The sequence below is a fragment of the Vulpes vulpes genome, unplaced genomic scaffold (assembly GCF_048418805.1).
Source record: "Vulpes vulpes isolate BD-2025 unplaced genomic scaffold, VulVul3 u000000704, whole genome shotgun sequence".
NCBI lineage: Eukaryota > Metazoa > Chordata > Mammalia > Carnivora > Canidae > Vulpes > Vulpes vulpes.
The window spans coordinates 6,014-23,874 of record NW_027325800.1 but is presented as its reverse complement, the minus strand read 5'-3'; the positions used below and the strand labels follow the sequence as shown (position 1 = coordinate 23,874).

Here is a 17,861-nt window from a genome sequence, read left to right as displayed (position 1 = left end):
AAATAAATTAATTAATTAAATAAATAAAGGAATATGACCTATAATATGTCTGGACATTCATATGACAGAAAAAGACTCAGTAAAACATCTACTATATTTTTAAATAAAAATTGACATTCTAGGACCACATCTTTAAGACGTACACTTTTTTTGACTCATCGTTTTGAGGTCTCTAGAACAAAAGAATATAAAATAATGTCTTATGAAAATATGCATCTACAAATACCAATTTTTTAAATGTTACCAACAACTGACATCTACTAGTTTCACCTCCAAAACAATATTGGGTTATGTCTGCAATTCAAATAAGGATTTCATTAAAAAGCCTTGTAGGGCAGCCCAGGTGGCTCAGCGGTTTAGTGCCGCCATTAGCACAGGGCATGATCCTGGAGACCTGGGATCAAGTCCCATATCGGGCTCCCTGCATGGAGCCTGCTTCTCCCTCTGTCCCTGTCTCTGCCTCTCTCTCTTTCTATCTCTCACAAATAAATAAATAAAATCTTAAAAAAAAAAAAAACAAAGCCTTGTAGCCATATATTTGCACATCATAAAACGAGAAATATCAGGAATATTCTCTCTTCCCTACCTTTCACACTACCTACTATATTTGCCCGCCATTTCAAAGTATTCATTGCTAGAATATAAAATAAATATTTCACAAAAAAAGAAAATAAACATGACACAGACTGGCTGTAAGGGAAAAAAAATTTTTGCTTCCCTTTTTACGAAAGGAAACTCTGACTACAACTTTGACTCTAATACAGCGTCCCCTAATACACTGCCAAGTATGCCACCTGAAGTCAAAACCAAATAAGTTTTAAAAACAGGTAACACAATGAGTAACTACAAAACATTCAAAAGTCTACTACTTTTATACAGAACACTTGTATCAAAAGGTACCATATGGCTAATATTAACTTAAAATTTCAAGGTAAATAATTTTAATAAGTGCAATTCTAAAAGTAAACACAATTACAAAGTAGCACTGCATTCCAGGCATAAAGGTATGTCTTAAGAAACAAAAGAATTGTATGTTCAAATCGAAATTGGCAGAAAACACCCTCGCCTAGGGTTGTTTCTTTCCTCCTGCTTTAAAAAAAAAAAAATTACTATGTTTCCTGACAGTAAAAATAATAGAGAAGCATAAAAAGTGTAAAAACAAAAATCATCCCGAATCTTACCATTTATAAAAAACTATCATTAACAAAACATCCTTGCAGAAGACAGATGAATTCATTCTGTATACGCTGAACTACAACAATTACAATTGAAAGAATTAAAACAGCTAAAATCCTGTGTGTATTATACATATATATTGAGATATGTGTGTACACGCACACACACGCATTCTTTACATATAGTACAGTCAGAGAAATCTTTAAGATAACAACTTCCTTGAACTGAAACATACATAAACTGTTCCAAGCACTTATTCTGCTTCGGCATTTTCATTTCAGCAGGCCACGTTGGAGGTTACTTGTCTGTGTGTGTGTGTGTGTGTGTGTGTGTGTTGCTGTGCTTGAGGGAAGATTAAAAAAATCTGTCCATTTGTCTGCTTAACTTAAAACAAAAAACTCTAGCTAAAATCTTCCAGAGCCTGGAAATATATATCTGTACTAATGACAGTTGGCTGACTATTTTATAGAAATTAGCTCAGGATCCTAAGCAAAACTGCAAAGCAGACAAATCTCTTCATGGCCTCCCACCTCTTTGGGTCAGAAAGAGCATCAGACTAGCAATTAGAAGAGGAGAGTCTACCCACCAGGTGTGTGACATGAGCCTTTCACTCAACCTTCCCATGATTCATTTCATTTCAATTCCAAAATTCTATGATTCTCCCCTGTCTGCCCATTCCTCCACCAATTTTTTTGCTTCTCTCAGAATAAGTAAAAACTCTCCTTTCCTCCTATCTCACTAGGATTCCATGGTTCAAAATAAACTCCCTCTGACCGACAAATTCCCATTTCCTAAACTCGCTCACTGTCCTCTAGGGTAAAGAAGAAAGAAGTCTGATGACAGCAAAGGCGTGGGTAATTTTTGGAAAGGAGGGAGGGCAGCAGCTCAGAAAAAAATTACATCAAGTTCACAGGTACAAATTTTTACTTTAAAGTTACAATACCTTTATGAGTTTCATGGGAAAAAAGATAGAATCTCACAACTTGGATAACTGATTTTATGACCCAAACTCAGTCAATATGAAAACTAACAGTGTTTCAGATCCAAAAAGATTCACACCTGAGCATTTTTAAGAGATAGCAATATAGAGACAGCTTTCTAATCTTTCATCTGCTACGTCTGTACAAACCTTTAAAGTTCAAAGTGCATTTATATGCATTATTTATTTTCATTCTCAAAACAAGTAGATGTAGTGGTCACTATTGATTGCCTTTCTCATAACATCCATTTCCCCCAAATTCTTCCATCCCACAATTTTTAACATATCCACCCTCCACAATGTGACTGGGGAAAACGTGACCCCCTCCTCAACTGCAGGGGACATATCCTGATTAACAGAAATCAACCATGATAACCCTATTCCCCTTGTCATGACTGGTTAGGAAGTACACATGACCTAATTCTGGTCAATAAAACATGAGAGGAAAAGTATGCTGGTAAGCTTGTGCAAAACATTTCCTGGCCAATGCATGTCTAGATGTGATCCTGCTACCAGTCTGAGGATGAATCCAACACAAAGAGGAGAGCACAGCCAAAAAAAAAAAAAAAAAAAAAGAAAAAAATATCGCAGAAAGGCAGAGCAAAGCTCTGAAAAACTAGTCCTACGTAAATAGTTCACTGTTCCATACCAGAAACTACTGCCATTTCAGGCATTAAAATACAGTGACACCTAGATAAATAGTACACCCTACCTAGCTTTCCTTCGCCAACCTGGACCTCCTTTCCTAGAACTAAAAGTCCTAAAAGTTTTCCTTTTTGCTCTAGCTGAGCTAGGCAAGACATTAGGGCAGCTCCTCTAAGCTGTTGGACCAGCATGCCTTGCACCAAGCCCAAATGCTCCTGGTACACATCAAGAGTATGGCATTTCCTCCTCCAAGGGACAATTTCCTCTGCCAATGCACTCCAGCAGCCCCTACTCAGGTTGAGGAGATGCTGGCAGTCTAAGAAGGTTCCCCTCTATGTAAAAACTGAAAGGTAAAATACAAAATCGTATCAGGGGCCATACAGGAAAATTTGTGAGAACCAGAGGTTACTCATCCGACAAGATAGTGGAACAATTCACCCTAAGGTAGCAATGAATACAGTCAGGAATACCAGGATTTATTTCCTTTTTATAAGAAGACACTAGTAAATCAATCCCTAAGACAGAATATAAAATAGGTGGTATTTTAGAAACAGATACTCTCTTTTAATATATAATTAACCAAGAGTTCCCAAGGCGGTTTAAAAGGGGAATCATGGGGGCACCAGGGTGGCTCAGTCAGGTAAGCCTCTGGCTCTGGGATTCAGCTCAGGTCATGATCTCAGTTGTGAGATCCAGCCCCACACCCGGCTCTGCACTCAGCATTGAGTCCACTTGAGATTCTCTTTCCCCCTCTCCCTTCACCCCTCCCCCTGCTCCCTCCTTCTCCCTCTGTTTCAAATAAATTTTAAAATTCTTAAAAGAAGAAAACTCAAAAAGAACATATGACAAATCTACATATCTTAAACATTTTATCGCAACTGAAACATAAAAAAATGTACAATCCCAAAACAATCGTTTAATGCAAGACCAAGTCCTTTTATTAACGAATGGGTCTACAGATCACAAATCTGTCCTTCTTGCAAAAACCACACCTATCGTACATCGCCTATGACTTTTCATTTCAGTTAAACAGGGAAAGACATCCGTAAACCTGAAAAGCATCTTACTGCAGAATGTTTTTTGATATTTTGGATTCAATGAGGGTTCCCCTCATTATTTCAAATTACCTCACCCACACTTATTTTAACTATAATTTACTGGATGGACTCACCTGTTTTCAAAAGAGCCCGAGGTTCTTAGACAAATAACTTTTTGCATCCATAGTGCACTGAACGTTTCGTCAAACTGTGTAATTACAACACCAAGTACAAGTGCCACCAACAACTTGTTGGGGGCAAACACAAATAACTTTTGTAAGCATACTATAACAAGAGGGAATAAAAATTCAAACACAAACTAGAGAGTGGTCTACTACAATTTAATAAAGCATGCGCATAAACCAGCAAATGAAGGAAGAGTATCAATCTTTTCAGTGGGTTGAACAGGTGAGTTAAACAGAATCACCTAAGGTACTTTGTTCTCAAGAGTCACTCTTTATTCTACCCACCGATCAACCCTCCAACAACTCATAGGTATCCTAGGAAAAAGAGTATCATAAGATTTTACTAAATTGCACTGAAAGCTATAAAATATGTGGATGTAGATTTAGGCATATGCGGATCTAACTCAACTATAGACTTGCGTCGAATTAAATTATAACTCTATGATCTATTATTAGTCAGGAAAATGTCCAAAGGGGCTGTCTTCCCTACCAAATACATAAACACTTCAAGATCAGTAAGAATCCTTTCTCATTACAAAGATGAAGGGCAGGGAGCAGCAGGACAGAGTATAATGTAACCAAGCACCTACTATAGTTTAAGAACAGATCACCATACACCTCAATAATAGTAGGAAAACCTACAATTGAGGATACACTTATGATTTCTAAACCCCAGCTTTAAGAAGGCAGCGAGAAAAGAAAAAAGTGTCTATTAGCAGCCTCTAATGTGTGTGTAGACCTTATCTGTCTTCATACCTCTCTCACTTCGTATTTTCTCAGTAATGCAATACCTCTCCAAAGTCACTTCACATTCATGGATAATACACACTTGATTTCTACACAACGTGAAACCCAAACATGGTTCTGACCTGTTGATCAACACAAAAGGATACGCTGAGGTGTCTTTAGTCACTTAGAACCATACTGTCGTTCCTATGGAATCTCTACAATTAAAGAGCTACAGATATCCACCAAATGGTCATTTCCAAAAAAGTTCCATCTTGAAGAACCAACGCCCAAACACATACTAACAATGCGAATCAATATCACAAAGTGCCAACCTCGGGAAACCGCGAAAGAGGAAGAGAATGGAAGATCAGGGGAAAAAAAAAAAAACAGATAACTTCAGAGTCTTAAACTCTGAAGTCGGGGGCAAAAAAAAAAAAAAAAAAAAGATTTAAAAATATACACCGCTACGGGACGCCTGGGTGGCTCAGTACTTGAATGTCTGCCTTTCCCTCAAGGCCTGATCCCAAGGCCTTGGGATCAAGTCCCGCACTGGGCTCCCCACACAGAGCCAGCTTCTCCTTGTGCCTATGATTCGGCCTCTCTCTCTGTTCTCTCATGAATAAATAAAACCTCTTAAAAAACAAGAAAGTAGGCACTTAATAAATTTTAACAGGTATTAGTGCTGTCATTAGAAGGTTCACCATAATACAAAATCAGTTACAGAAATCCCTTTTGAACAGCTACAGGGGAACAGTTGGCAAAATCCATCATGCAATCTTCCTTGTAATGTGAGTCCACACGGACATAACCACCGTTACCGTGAGGGCGGTATTTCTCGGAGTACTTCTTTGGTAGCGATAAAGTTCAGGATTAAATGATTTTAGGATCATTTAACATTTAAGATAACTAAAGACCTTACACGTATTATCCAGAACTGTGGACATTTCCCATTTTATGATCCCACTGTGATGGTCAATTCTCCCCTCCCTGTAGGTAGATTCCTTACATTTCACTTTATCCGTAGTGAATCTCACATTAACAATAATATAATTATCCAATGACCCGTGTTTTTTTTGTTTTGTTGTTTAGTATTTCAGCATTCCCTTTATTTAGTTTGAAGTATCTTTTGCCGGGATCCCTGGGTGGCTCAGAGGCTTAGATCCTGGAGACCAGGGATCCAGTCCCACATCGGGATCCCTGCATGGAGCCTGCTTCTCCCTCCGCCTGTGTCTCCGCCTCTCTCTCTCTCTGTGTCGCTCGTGAATAAATTTTTAAAATATATCCTTTGGGGAAACCCTCTGACACTTGAACCACCACTTGTTCCCTTCGGAGAAACTCTGAATCAATCAACTACACCAGAAAACTACCCTACTGCCGGTATGGAGGGGATTACAGAGAAATAGAGAGCTTCTCATTTCTTCTGGAGGATCATCTTTACAACCCGGATTCATTTCATATACAACCAATGACCAGATTACCGGACACACACCCATATTCAAATTCAAGTACGGAAATAGGACAAAGCCAGGTATGGATTGTTGCTGATTAGGAACTTCTCCACATTCCTCCATTAGCATAAATGATAACAGGTGGATCATTCGGTTATACTTTGTTTCCTTGAACCTACTATCCTTACTTGCCTACCTACTTCCTAGAAGCATAACATCTGGACATTTGGAACTTTATACCTCAAAATGACTCATTTTTAAATACAAGGCATTCTGGACTTCCACGGCCTGATCTCCACCTATTTTCTCAGCTTCCTCTCTCACAAAGACCTCCTGGCACAGCCTCATATCCAGCTAACACGCCCCGGTAAGACCCAACCAACATGCCTGTGCTCCAGCTGTTTTCTTTGCCTACAACGCTAACTCCCTACACACGTACATACACATACATACATACACACACACACACACACACACACGCCAAATCCCATTAGGCACACTATAATATTTTAATGCCCAAATGGAGTGTTGCCAACTCCAAAGTAATTCAGAATTCCCCAGTCAAAAAAGATCTCTGTCTCTAGCCCTCCCCCCTCTCTCTCTCTCTCACACACACACACACACACACACACACACAGGCATACAAACACACACACCGGGCTTCCATGCACCTGTAATAAATCCCACAGGTGTCTTGTGCTGCAACTATTTCAGTGCATGTCTGCTTCTCCATTTAAGGTGACGGCTGGGTCTGATTCATCTTCATATTTTAACCACTCTTCCGTCCTCACAACAGAGTAAACATCCCTTGCACATGCTAAAGCTACTACACTACACCTAGACCAGAATTCCTGTCTTTTTAGTTGAAGGAATAAATGAATACTGTCGTGGAGAATTTGTTAACAGGCAATGCTCTGCGAACCTAACAACGAAACTATCAATAATGACATAATGTATTGATTCTTGATGAGCTGATGAGTGGCCTGGCGGGAGACATCACTGAGCACACTAAAGCAGCACTGAAGAGTATCATTTTCTAAGTCCCGCCCACAAAGTCTCAGACCTGTCAACATGAAAATGAACCTTTCCGTCCCCCATCCTAACAAGAACTACGAATACCTGATGCATATCCAGAGATGCAAGCTCCCCTGGAAGCCGCGGTGTCTGTACATTCCAGGGCAGCCATGCCAAAGCCACACAGTGTGTCTGATGGTAGGTTTCTTCCAGTGCCTATCAATACAATTCCCACCTGATGGGCCACTAGGAAGGCTAATCTAGACAAAATGTACTTTATCTGAGCTCAAAACACAGCTGAAGCCAAGTCTGGAAATAGTCACGAGATGACGCTACCCAGAACTCCCCACCCCACCCCCAAGAAAGGTAAGAACAATGTCCCGAACTACATCTGATTTTCGGTGGAAAATGTTCTCTAAAACCGGCCTTACATCTTTCCAACCCTAACGCATCCTTATAACCTGCGCTTAGTTTTCTTCCGCTTTTCCCTGCAGGGAAAGCATGTATTCCCCAGAGTATGGATGCACGGACTGGAAAACTAAAGACTTCTAATTTCAAAAAGCGTTCCAAGTTCGATGTACTTCAACATCGTTTACTGTCAGCAAATGTCATGTCACTGGGAGCTGCTCAAGGAACGAATGTCAACTTCTTTTCTCGACCTCTTCGAAATCCGTAGGTCTTTAATTTTCCAACTAGAGTCGACGTGCTAAAGCGAAAGGTTAAAAGGGGGTCACTGGCTGGCTGGCCAGCCTCCACGCTCGTTACCGCCGAGTCACAACGAATTCGCACGGTGTAGCAACAGTAGCCGTCTCCCACGCGGACTCTCGGTCTCCGTCCGCCTCCCCCGGCCCGGAGGCCTGGAATGATCCCACTACAGGCCCGACTACCCACGCCCCGGAGCACACGCGCACATCTCCATCACCGCCCCCCGGAAAAGAGAGGTAGGAGCCGCGCTCCAGGAGTACCGACGCCCCGGCGTGTCACGGCCCCTGCATGTGCCATAAACAACACGCCGGCACCTTCCGGCAGGCAGCGGAGGCTGGCGGAGCCCCTCACCCGACTCGCGCCGCGCTCAAGTTTGGCGCTAAGGCCACTGCCCTGCCCCCCACCCCACACGCAGCCCAGCGGGAAGCCGGGCCCCCGGCGCGCCGGCCCCGACCCTCCTCCGCGCCGCCCTCCGGCCCCAGCCCCCCTCCCTCCCTCCCTCCCGGGGCTAATTGTCTGGACGCGGTCGCGCCCGCCCGCCCTCAGCACCCCTCCCCGCCGCAGCCGCCGCCTCCCCCCGGCTCGCCCGCCGCCCCGCCGCCCGCTCGCGCAGCGCCGCTCCGCAACTTCGGCGCCCGCCCGGCCCGCCGCCCGCGGCCCCCTCCCCGGCCGCCCGGCCCTCCGCGCCCCCGCGCCCCGCGGCCGCTGCCCCTCCCGCCCGCCCCAACCCGGCCCGGCCCGGCCCGGCGCGCGCCCGCCCGCCCCGCCCCGCCCCTCCCCGCCGCGGCCCCCCTGCGGCGCCGCCCCCGCCGCCCCCGGCCCGCCCCGGCCCGCGACCCCGGCCCACCCAGCCCCGCCCGGGAAGGACCGAGCCGCCGCCGCGCCGACGCTGCCGCCGGGCCGGGGCCGCCGGCCGCGCGCCACCGCGGGAGGGGGGCTTTACCTCGGAGGCGCGGCCGCGAGCTGCGGGGTCGGTCCCGGGCGCGGGCGGCGCCCCTGCTCCGTCCGTCAGCGGCGGCGGCGGCGGCACATCACAGCCGCCGGCGACCGGAGGAGGAAAGCGAGCCACGCAGGGAGGGAGCGGGCGGGCGAGCGAGGCAGGGGGGAAGCAGCGAGCGAGGGAGGGGACGCAGCTCGGCGCCGACGCGCTCCCCGCACGCCTGCCGGGGCCTCCTACCGCCGCCTCTGGCCGGAGAGTCGCCGCCCGGGTCGCTGCTGCCGCCACCGATGCGGCCGGGAATGAATGCACAGCGGCGCCTCGCTTATCCGGAGGTCAAACATCCTTCTGCCTCGGGCATCCGGATCGGCGCCGGACCCGGAAGTGAACACATGGAAAAAAAATGAAAAAGGAAAGCGTCTCCCGAGCGGCCGCGGCCCCCAGGCTCCCGCAGCAGCGAAAAGAGCCGAGCGGAGCCGAAGACGACAGCGCCCAGCGCGGATTGGCCGGCTCGCCGACCGGAAGGGGCGCGGCACGCTCATTGGCTGGCGAGGCCTAGAAAAGCCAAGCCACGCCCCCTCCCCGCCTCCGCGCGAGCGCTGCGTGAGGCCGAGCGCCGAGTGGCAGTGGCCGCGGGGATGCTCCTGTGCGCCGGGCGAGGCCAGGCCGGGCGAGGGTCGGCCGGGTCTCGGGGGACGACCGGAAGCAAGCGCTCCCGTGCCGAGGGAGGGCGACTAACAACTCCGCGGCGTGGGTGAGCGAAGAGCCCCAGGGCGCCATTGTGCCAAGTCTGGGTCCGAGGCTTGGCCCGGCACAGCCCTCCAGCTGCGGAATTTTAGGGCCCCCCGGACGCACGCTCACACACTCCCGTTTTTGTGTGACCCCAGTGCTACGGCAGGGATGCAGCTGCGTGGAGCTGGGGCTTGTGGCTGCCCTGCGCATCCCATGGATTGTCGGCGGAGAACCCCGTTTGTGGGTTCAGGTAATGCCCGGAACTGTAGGACCCGATGCTTACTGTCTCGGTGTTTCCAGTGAACCTCCTGAAGTTTCCAGAGGCCAAGCATCGCTCAGCTGCTCAAGCTGTAGGACCCAGGGCAGAACCGGTGCTTCCTAACTCCACCTGCCAGTCCCGTCTGCCCACACGGCGAAGGCAGAGGAGCCCCCCCCCCCCCTCTCGGGGCAGTTGCTTCAGGGGGATGAACGTATGTCACCTTGGAAAACCGCTGTAGGAATCCGTCCACCATGAAGCTGTTTGTAGAGCACTCTGCACGTCCGGCTTCTTAACTGTTCACTATTACCCAGTGTTACTTTTGTCTAAAGTTCTTTGAAAAGTCAAACATGAAGGTGTGCATGAAGGAAAATCACAGCCTGGCCCTGATTAAGTATGCATTTATCTGTTATGATACGCTTTATCCAGAAACTTGAGTCTCTCCGTCTGTTTTTTTTCTCCCACTCTCAGGAACAACGCAAAAGTCTCCAATGAACCAAATGCCCTTGAAAGTAATGGAGGATGTATCTTTTTCTCCCTCCCTCCCTCCTGGACTGATGATAAGGTTGATGTGTAAACCTCAGAGGTGTACTTACATGCAAAGACGCTGGTTTTGTTTCTCTATTACAGTAGGGTTTTTTACATTTTTTTTTTTTCAACCTCTCTTTTCACACTCTCTCCTGAACTGGAGCTGAAGAAGTGACGGCAGATAATAAGAGTACTGTCTCACTGTCTCTGTGATTGCCGCACCACCATCATTTCTTAGAGACTCGGAAGCAACGAAGTTTTGGCGTGCTCGGACGAGAGAATAATTTGCCTAATCAAAGTACATACACGAAAGTTTGTGATCTCTCGCAGGGTCCGATACCAGACGGGAAACGAAGCTAATCGATCTCCACAAGTGAAAGAAATGTCTGACGTACAAGGAAATCTAAATATTGTCTTCCACAAACAACAAACCATTTTGTACTCTCCGCCTCAAAAAAACACAGTTTAGATGAAGAACGCCTCCTACCCACCCTTCAAACTTCCCATAGATGTTTAAGAGATATAACATATATAGATATATGATCAAAGCACATGTTTAGATATGAATAGGAATAAGGGTTTACAATGTTACACAGTTAGGTAAAGACTCTTGTTAAAATTAGGCCTAGAGATTGCTATGGATTAAAACGGGCAAGTAACCCAGGTAGGCAGCCAATGAGATTTTCATATCATCCGATTGTAAGAAAAATTTGGCAATATGAAAAAAGATCACACTAATGAAGAAAAAAACCACAGGCATCTCAACCAAACTCGTCCTTTTGTATCCTAATGTCTCAACATAAGCAGAAAAATCACACTTCTTCATCTGCTATATTATACACCAAGTACAGTTAATTTTTAGGTTTCCCATCACTGCCACATTTCAGATGTTTATATTTGATTAATATTTTTCAAGTTTCCAAAGCAGTGTGACATCCCCCCCCCCCCCACCAGAACATTATTCTGTTCAGTATATATCTCTGTTGATACAAGTAAATATTTGTTCCACCATTTAGGCTTGCGGCAACTGTAATGATGCCTTTGAGAAAAAGAATGTATATTTCTATGAAAAAAAAAAGGATCATATATTTCCATTAAAATGAGAGGGCATGTGATTTCAAAACGACGGCAGTCTGAGGCTAACGTACATTTCATAGGGAAAAAAAAAACAGGATTTATCCAGTGGGAGTTTGAGGACAGAAGAAAAAGAAAATAAAATTTCTGGGGACCTTTAATTTCACATCTGAGATAGAGTAAATATCCCAGTGTCTCCCTTACATGTGTTAATTCTTCTCTTTCTCTGCCTCTCACTCTGCGTGTTCACCTTGCTTACCTAGCCCCACTTACACCCATGCGTGCGCATGCCAACACACACACCCCATGGAGAAAGTGTAGACTTGAGGCCTTCAATTAGAGTTTTAAGCAGGAAAAGTATTCCCTTTCCTTCTTTCCCCACTTGAAGTCTCACTGCTTATAAAAAAAAAAAAAAAAAGGAAAAACAGCCAGCTTTTCTCTCCACAAAATACACCTACATTCTCTCAAGCAAAGTACTCGTAAGACATGAAAAGAAACCATTTTGTTGGGGCGCCTGGGGGGCTCAGTCAGTTCAGCATCCGGCTCTTGATTTCAGCCCTGCTCAGGACCTCAGGGTCCTTAGATCAAGCCCTGCTTGGGGAGTCTACCTGAGATTCTCTCTCCCACATCTGTGCACTCTTTCTCTCTCACTCTCTCTATCTGAAATTAAAAACAGAACAAAACAACAACAACAACAAAAAAAAAAACCTTTTTTTTTTTTTTAAAAAAAGGAAGCACTTTGTCAAAAGAAATTTGAAACTTCCAAGTTCCTAGCGTACCCTTAGAGATTATGGGAGCACTATCCCGTAGATTTGTGCTACACTCATTTACTCCCGACATACATCATTCATACTATTAAAATAAGCCAATCTTCTTTTGTACAAAGTGATCAAGAAATAATCCCCAAATGCAAACAGGCATGGAAGATGGACCCTAGGCCTCTACTTTGGTGCCATGTGTCAACTACGTGGCCAATCTGGCTAAGTTAATCCGAGCAGGTATTTCCCATCTAACAAGATAACAACCAACACTTGTACAAATTCCAGTTTTATTATTCCATCTGAGTCTGACAGTCCTGTGAAGTAATGCAGCAGCTGCTGTTATTTTTTCCTGCTAGGAATACGGAATGATGGGCTCTAGGAGGTTAATTAACTGGCTCCAGATGATGTGACCATTAATAATCCGTTAGATATAAAATGCAAACTTATGAGATTAAGATGTTTACAAAAGCTTTTCAAAATAAGAACAGGAAACGTGCATTCTCTTCTTCCAAATATTTTATTGAACTGTAATGGTAAACCTAGCTTGGTGATTTACCTATTGACAGAGGGTAGAGCCTGAGGCAATGGCACACCATTTGTTTCTTTTTCCAGGTTATCCTTAAGGTGAACTACCTGGAAGAAAGATAGAGTGAAGAAAAAGGAAATGCTCCAGGAGGAATAGGAAGGATACAAAATGAGACATTGTAACAGTAGCCAGAGCCTTGGGAACACAGCAAAGTCTTTTTGCTCAGATAACTTGAACTTCCCCAGTCAAGCCTGGAGTCAAGGGGAGGAAGAAGAAGGATGCCAGGAGAAAAAGACAACCGCCAGGTACAAGAATCACAAAACTTCTCTAAAAGGCGTTGCTGTCTTTTATAACAATAATCTTAAGTAATGTTTGGGGCGCCTGGGTGGCTCAGCGAGCTAAGGTCTGCCCTTGGCTCACGTCGTGATCTCAAGGTCCTGGGATCCTACCCCAACCGGGGTTCCCTGCTCAGTGGGGAGTCGAGTCTGCTTCTCCCTCTCCCCCTGCCCCCGCCCCCTGCTCACGCACACTGTCTCCCTCTCTCTCAACTAAATAAATAAAATCTTTAAAAGAAAATCTTCAGTGAAGTGTCATAACAATAACATTGTTAGGACTCCCTTGTTTCAGCTCCGGCTGACAAAACAAAAATACCATAGGCTGGGTGGCTTACCAAACAGAAATGTATTTTCTCGTGGTTCTGAAGGCCAGAAGTCTGACAGGAGGGGCTAACATGGTCAGGTTCTGTGGAGAGCTCTCTTCAGAGCTTGCAGATGGCCGGCTGCCTTCTCACTGTGTCTTCGTAGGACTTTCCTCAATGCAGGAGATCTCGTTCTCTAGCTCTTCTTAAAAGGACACTCATCCCATCATAAGGATCCTCCCGTCGTGACTTCATCTAAACCTACATGTTAAAAATATTTTTTTTAATAAATAAAATAAAAAATAAAAACAAAAATAAAATAAACCTAGATGTTTCCAAAAAACCTCTTCTTCAAATACCATGGTTCTAGGGGTTAGGGCGTCAACATATGAATTGGGTTGGTGGAAGGGGGCACACAGTTCAGTCTATACCGCTCCTCAAAGGAATACTTCCTCTGTAGAGTATGCCATCTGTCAGTAAAAGAGAAGTTAAAGACACGATATTTCTTATAGAAGACAACTTGTGGACAAATTATTTTATTTATTTTTTTAAGATTTTATTTATTTATTCATGAGAGAGACAGAGAGAGGCAGAGACACAGGCACAGGGGAGAAGCAAGCTCCATGCACGGAGCCTGACATGGGACTCGAACCCAGGACTCGATCCCGGGACTCCAGGATCAGGCCCTGGGCTGAAGGCGGCGCTAAACCGCTGAGCCACCGGGACTGCCCCGGACAAAGAATTTTAAGACTTCATATGGGAAAAGATTATATTCTTAAGAGAAAGAACTTCAAAAAAGAAACCTGCCTATAGAGGCAAGCTGTAAACACCATGGAAAGTGTCAAAGAGTCTTGCCAAACAGAATGGTGAAATCTCTAGCTAGGCAATTTTTTTTCTGGTTTTTTCCATTAGGAAGCCTGAATTTTGGCAGCTTTTAAGGAAATTTGGCTATCTGAAGATTGTTTTGTGATAAATGGAAGAGTTAGCTAAAACTGTGATGTTTATTTCTCCCCCTAACCCCCCTACCAGCAACCCCACCCCGCCCTTTTCTTTTTTGGTACTGATTTTAAGCACAGCTTGAGTTCTGGGTATTATGTGAAGCTAAGGTTTAGAGATGGTTGTAATGATTCGCCCCTGCTCCATTTTCCATCCCTTGGTATTCTTTAGCTCCGCAGAGTTACCGTTTCTCCGTAACTACCTCAGGAGCCCATCCCAGTACATGAGCCAAATCGGACCAAGACTGAGCGTCTCATCAGCCCTCATCCGTGGGAATCATGCAATCCTCTGGCTGAGGATGCAGAGCGCCACTCTGTATAAGAGTGTATAGACTTCCAAGTGTGCCACCTCCCTGTCTTTTGGCCCCCTGTAATGTTGTCCCGGTCTATAGCACCAAACTCCTCCTCGGATGTCCTTTTCTGATTGAAACTATAGGCTTTCCCAGAACCCCATCCAATGTGGAAAATTGTTCTGACTACACCAGTTCTGACTACACCCTAGGTCCCTCTGGCCCGGGACCTGCTACGATGAATTACCCTCACACTAACGAACTGCTCCAGGGTCCACACACTGACTAGGCCCACTGGATAACTGTATCCCTCTTCTGGACAAGACCACATTGGTACCACAACTTAGTCTAAGTCGTGTCTGACCTTCACATGCCCTTTGCACAGGGAACAGAGGAGTAGCTTGTGGGGGTCAGCATCTGTGTCTAATTATGTTTCTTACTCTCTGTCATGTTTGCTCTTAAATTCATCCCTCTCTTCACCAGGCAGTACTGCGAAATTCCTGACACGTCTTCATCCTCCCACCTGTTACTATTACCCTATTGCTGTCGTCTCCAACCGAACAAGATCCCTGGGTCAACAGAACTCAAAACTCCCGTGGGAGGATACATCACTTAGAGCCTCGCTTCCTGTCCTTCCCATCCTCCTTCTCCTATGAGTAGGATTATATGGTTTTTCTGTTTCCTCCTATCTTCCTGCCATATGCCATCTGAACCATCTAAACCTCAATGGGCTCATCTGTAAAATGAGTCAGTATTTCCTACATCACAGTGGTAGCAGGAAGATTAAAGGCTATGATACATCAGTAATGCACTTAGTGCAGTGTCTGGCACAGAGGAAGCAGTAGGTAAATACATGTGTGTTGTTACCCACCACGTGACCCTGAGAAACCTACATTCTCTAATCCAACGTGAGCGGTAATACACAACAGATGTCAGGTCGCAAGCTGTTCCCTAGCTTTATCATTTTCTTAAGATCTTCTTTATTTGCTTGAGACAGGGAGAGGAGCAGAGGGAGAGAGACAGAGGTAGAGAATCCCAAGAAAGCTCCCCTCCCCACCTGCTGAGCAGGGAGCCCGACCTGAGGATTGACCCCACGACTCTGAGACCATGACCTGAGCTGAAATCAAGAGTCAGAGGGCTTACCTGACTGAGCCACCCAGGTGCCCATGTTCCCGGGCTTTGAAAGTCTAAGGTATATGGAATGAGATTTGTGTCTGGAGGCAATACATGATTTAAATTTGCCTCAGGCCCCCATGTCTCTTGATTCTCCCATGTCTGGTTAGACATGTATGGTAGAGTGGCTGCCCAGCACCTGTTTACCCCCCACAGTTACTTTTGATGAATTTTCTCCCTCTCCCTGTCGCCCCTGCCCCGGGGCTCTGCCTTCCTGTGAGTTGAGTCTTAGTTGAGAGGGGACTGATGGGGAACACCTCACCTAAATGCTGCCAAATGGATACTCTCTCCCTGGACCAGAATAATCTTGAGCAGAGGGATGCGGAAACTGAAAACATTTGGAATGACATTCCATTCCCGGAGCAGCACCTTAACCACACAGCGCCTGCCCTACGATGCTGGCTGTGACCCCACATCCCAGTCTTTGGGGCTTTCTGGATCCTGCCCTGCCCCCCAGGACCTCCGGCTTCCTGTCACTTCTGCAACCCCCCCCCCCCCCCCCCCGCAAATGCCTTTTACCCAACTCTGTTTCGCTTGCATTCTCCACAGCACATTTCTCTTCTTTGCAGTGGAAGAATCTGGATCGCCATGCTTCCATCCCGGCTTTTGGCTCAGCTCAGCGCTGTCCCCTGCTTGTATCCTTTCTTGTGTGGCTTGGTTCTGTGCCCACATGGACACTGGAATTCCAAACTCTGGCTCAGTTCTGCTTCCCTTCTTTGGCTCCCCCCTAATTTGGTTGTGCCCGCGACGGGACCTGACGTAACTGACAAGAAACTTCCACCAAATGCCACAACTTGCTGCTTTCTAGAACTGCTGCTCTCATTCGAATTAGTGCATGTTTGTCAATTCATATTCATGATCCTAAAAGCCAGTCTCGTCCTGCATCTCATTTCCTTTCCATATATTAGCTGCGTTCCTTGGATCTTGTTGCAAATGAGCCCAGACGAATCCGATTGGTCTCTTTGCAATGGAACATGTCGTATATACTGAAGTCACTATCGCTGTTTCGGTACTTAGTGATGGGGTGGCCCCTCTTTCTGCAAGCTGCCTTACCGACTTAGTTCTGATCTTGGGATATTGAAGAGAATCCGCGTGTGCACTGTGTGAGCTACAGTCCTCGGTTTCCTCCTTCACGCCTGTCAACCAGACATTAATATCTTGCGAGCAATCTGTCAGTGGTGTTGAACCCATGATCAGGGGTGCCGAAAAGAAAGTAGAAGCTGGCTTTAGAACTCGTATCCAGGTAAGGACAACCCACTTGTATGTGATCTAGGAACTGTTCATAAAAATGACCTTTGTCAGCAGGAAACTCAATACACGGAAACGTTGTGCACAGCAACAGAAATCGTTATCTGGCACATACGGGAGATGATGAGTGCTCAGTAGAGAGAAAGAAGTGTGCCTATTTTTTACCTGTGCACGTTCAAGGATATTTTAAAAGACTGTAATTCCAAGTGGCTTTAAAATATGGTGACTTGCCTATATATCCTTCAAGGGATGTATCCTAAGCACAGAAACTAACCAAAATAAAGGGGGTGGGTTTTTGTTTGTTTGTTTGTTTGTTTGTTTGTATTTCTCAGCAGTCACACTGCAGTGTCAATGTTCTGGGAGTGGTATCTATATAAAGTGGCATAGAGCAAAACAAGCAATTATGGCATAGTTCAATCCTGCCATCTCTGATGTTGATATGGGGGTGGGGGACGCCAACTAAACAGCTTGGTGTCCTACATTTGAATTGGAAATTCGCATAGACTTGCCCGAGGTCACACCCCAAAAAATCATCATGAACTCCAGGTATTTTCTCTAGGTACCTTTTAGCTCAGTGCACTTGAATAGGCTCCAAAACAAGCTCAACTCAGCTGCAAAGAACACGGTGGGCCCCCACACTTTACAAATAGGAGAACCTTAACAGAAAACGGCACGCTGTTAGTTTCCAAGTGATGCTGTAACGGATTACCCGAAATTTGGAGGCTTAAAACAACACAGATGTTCACGTTACACGTCTGGAGGTCAGAAGACCAAAATGGTTGTCAA

General features: G+C 45.6%; 1 long non-coding RNA gene across 2 annotated transcripts; it reads right to left on the bottom strand.

Annotated features, from left to right (window-relative positions):
- Positions 1 to 12,717: 12,717 nt before the first annotated feature.
- On the bottom strand, positions 12,718 to 16,437 carry LOC140597441 (uncharacterized). 2 transcript variants are annotated; one of them, XR_011999255.1, is made up of 3 exons: positions 16,347 to 16,437; positions 13,403 to 13,630; positions 12,718 to 12,839 (listed from the first exon to the last, which is right to left on the bottom strand). It is a non-coding gene; the product is annotated as an uncharacterized lncRNA (long non-coding RNA). The 2 variants fall into 2 exon arrangements; XR_011999256.1 differs by having other exon boundaries at positions 16,352 to 16,432.
- Positions 16,438 to 17,861: the final 1,424 nt, after the last annotated feature.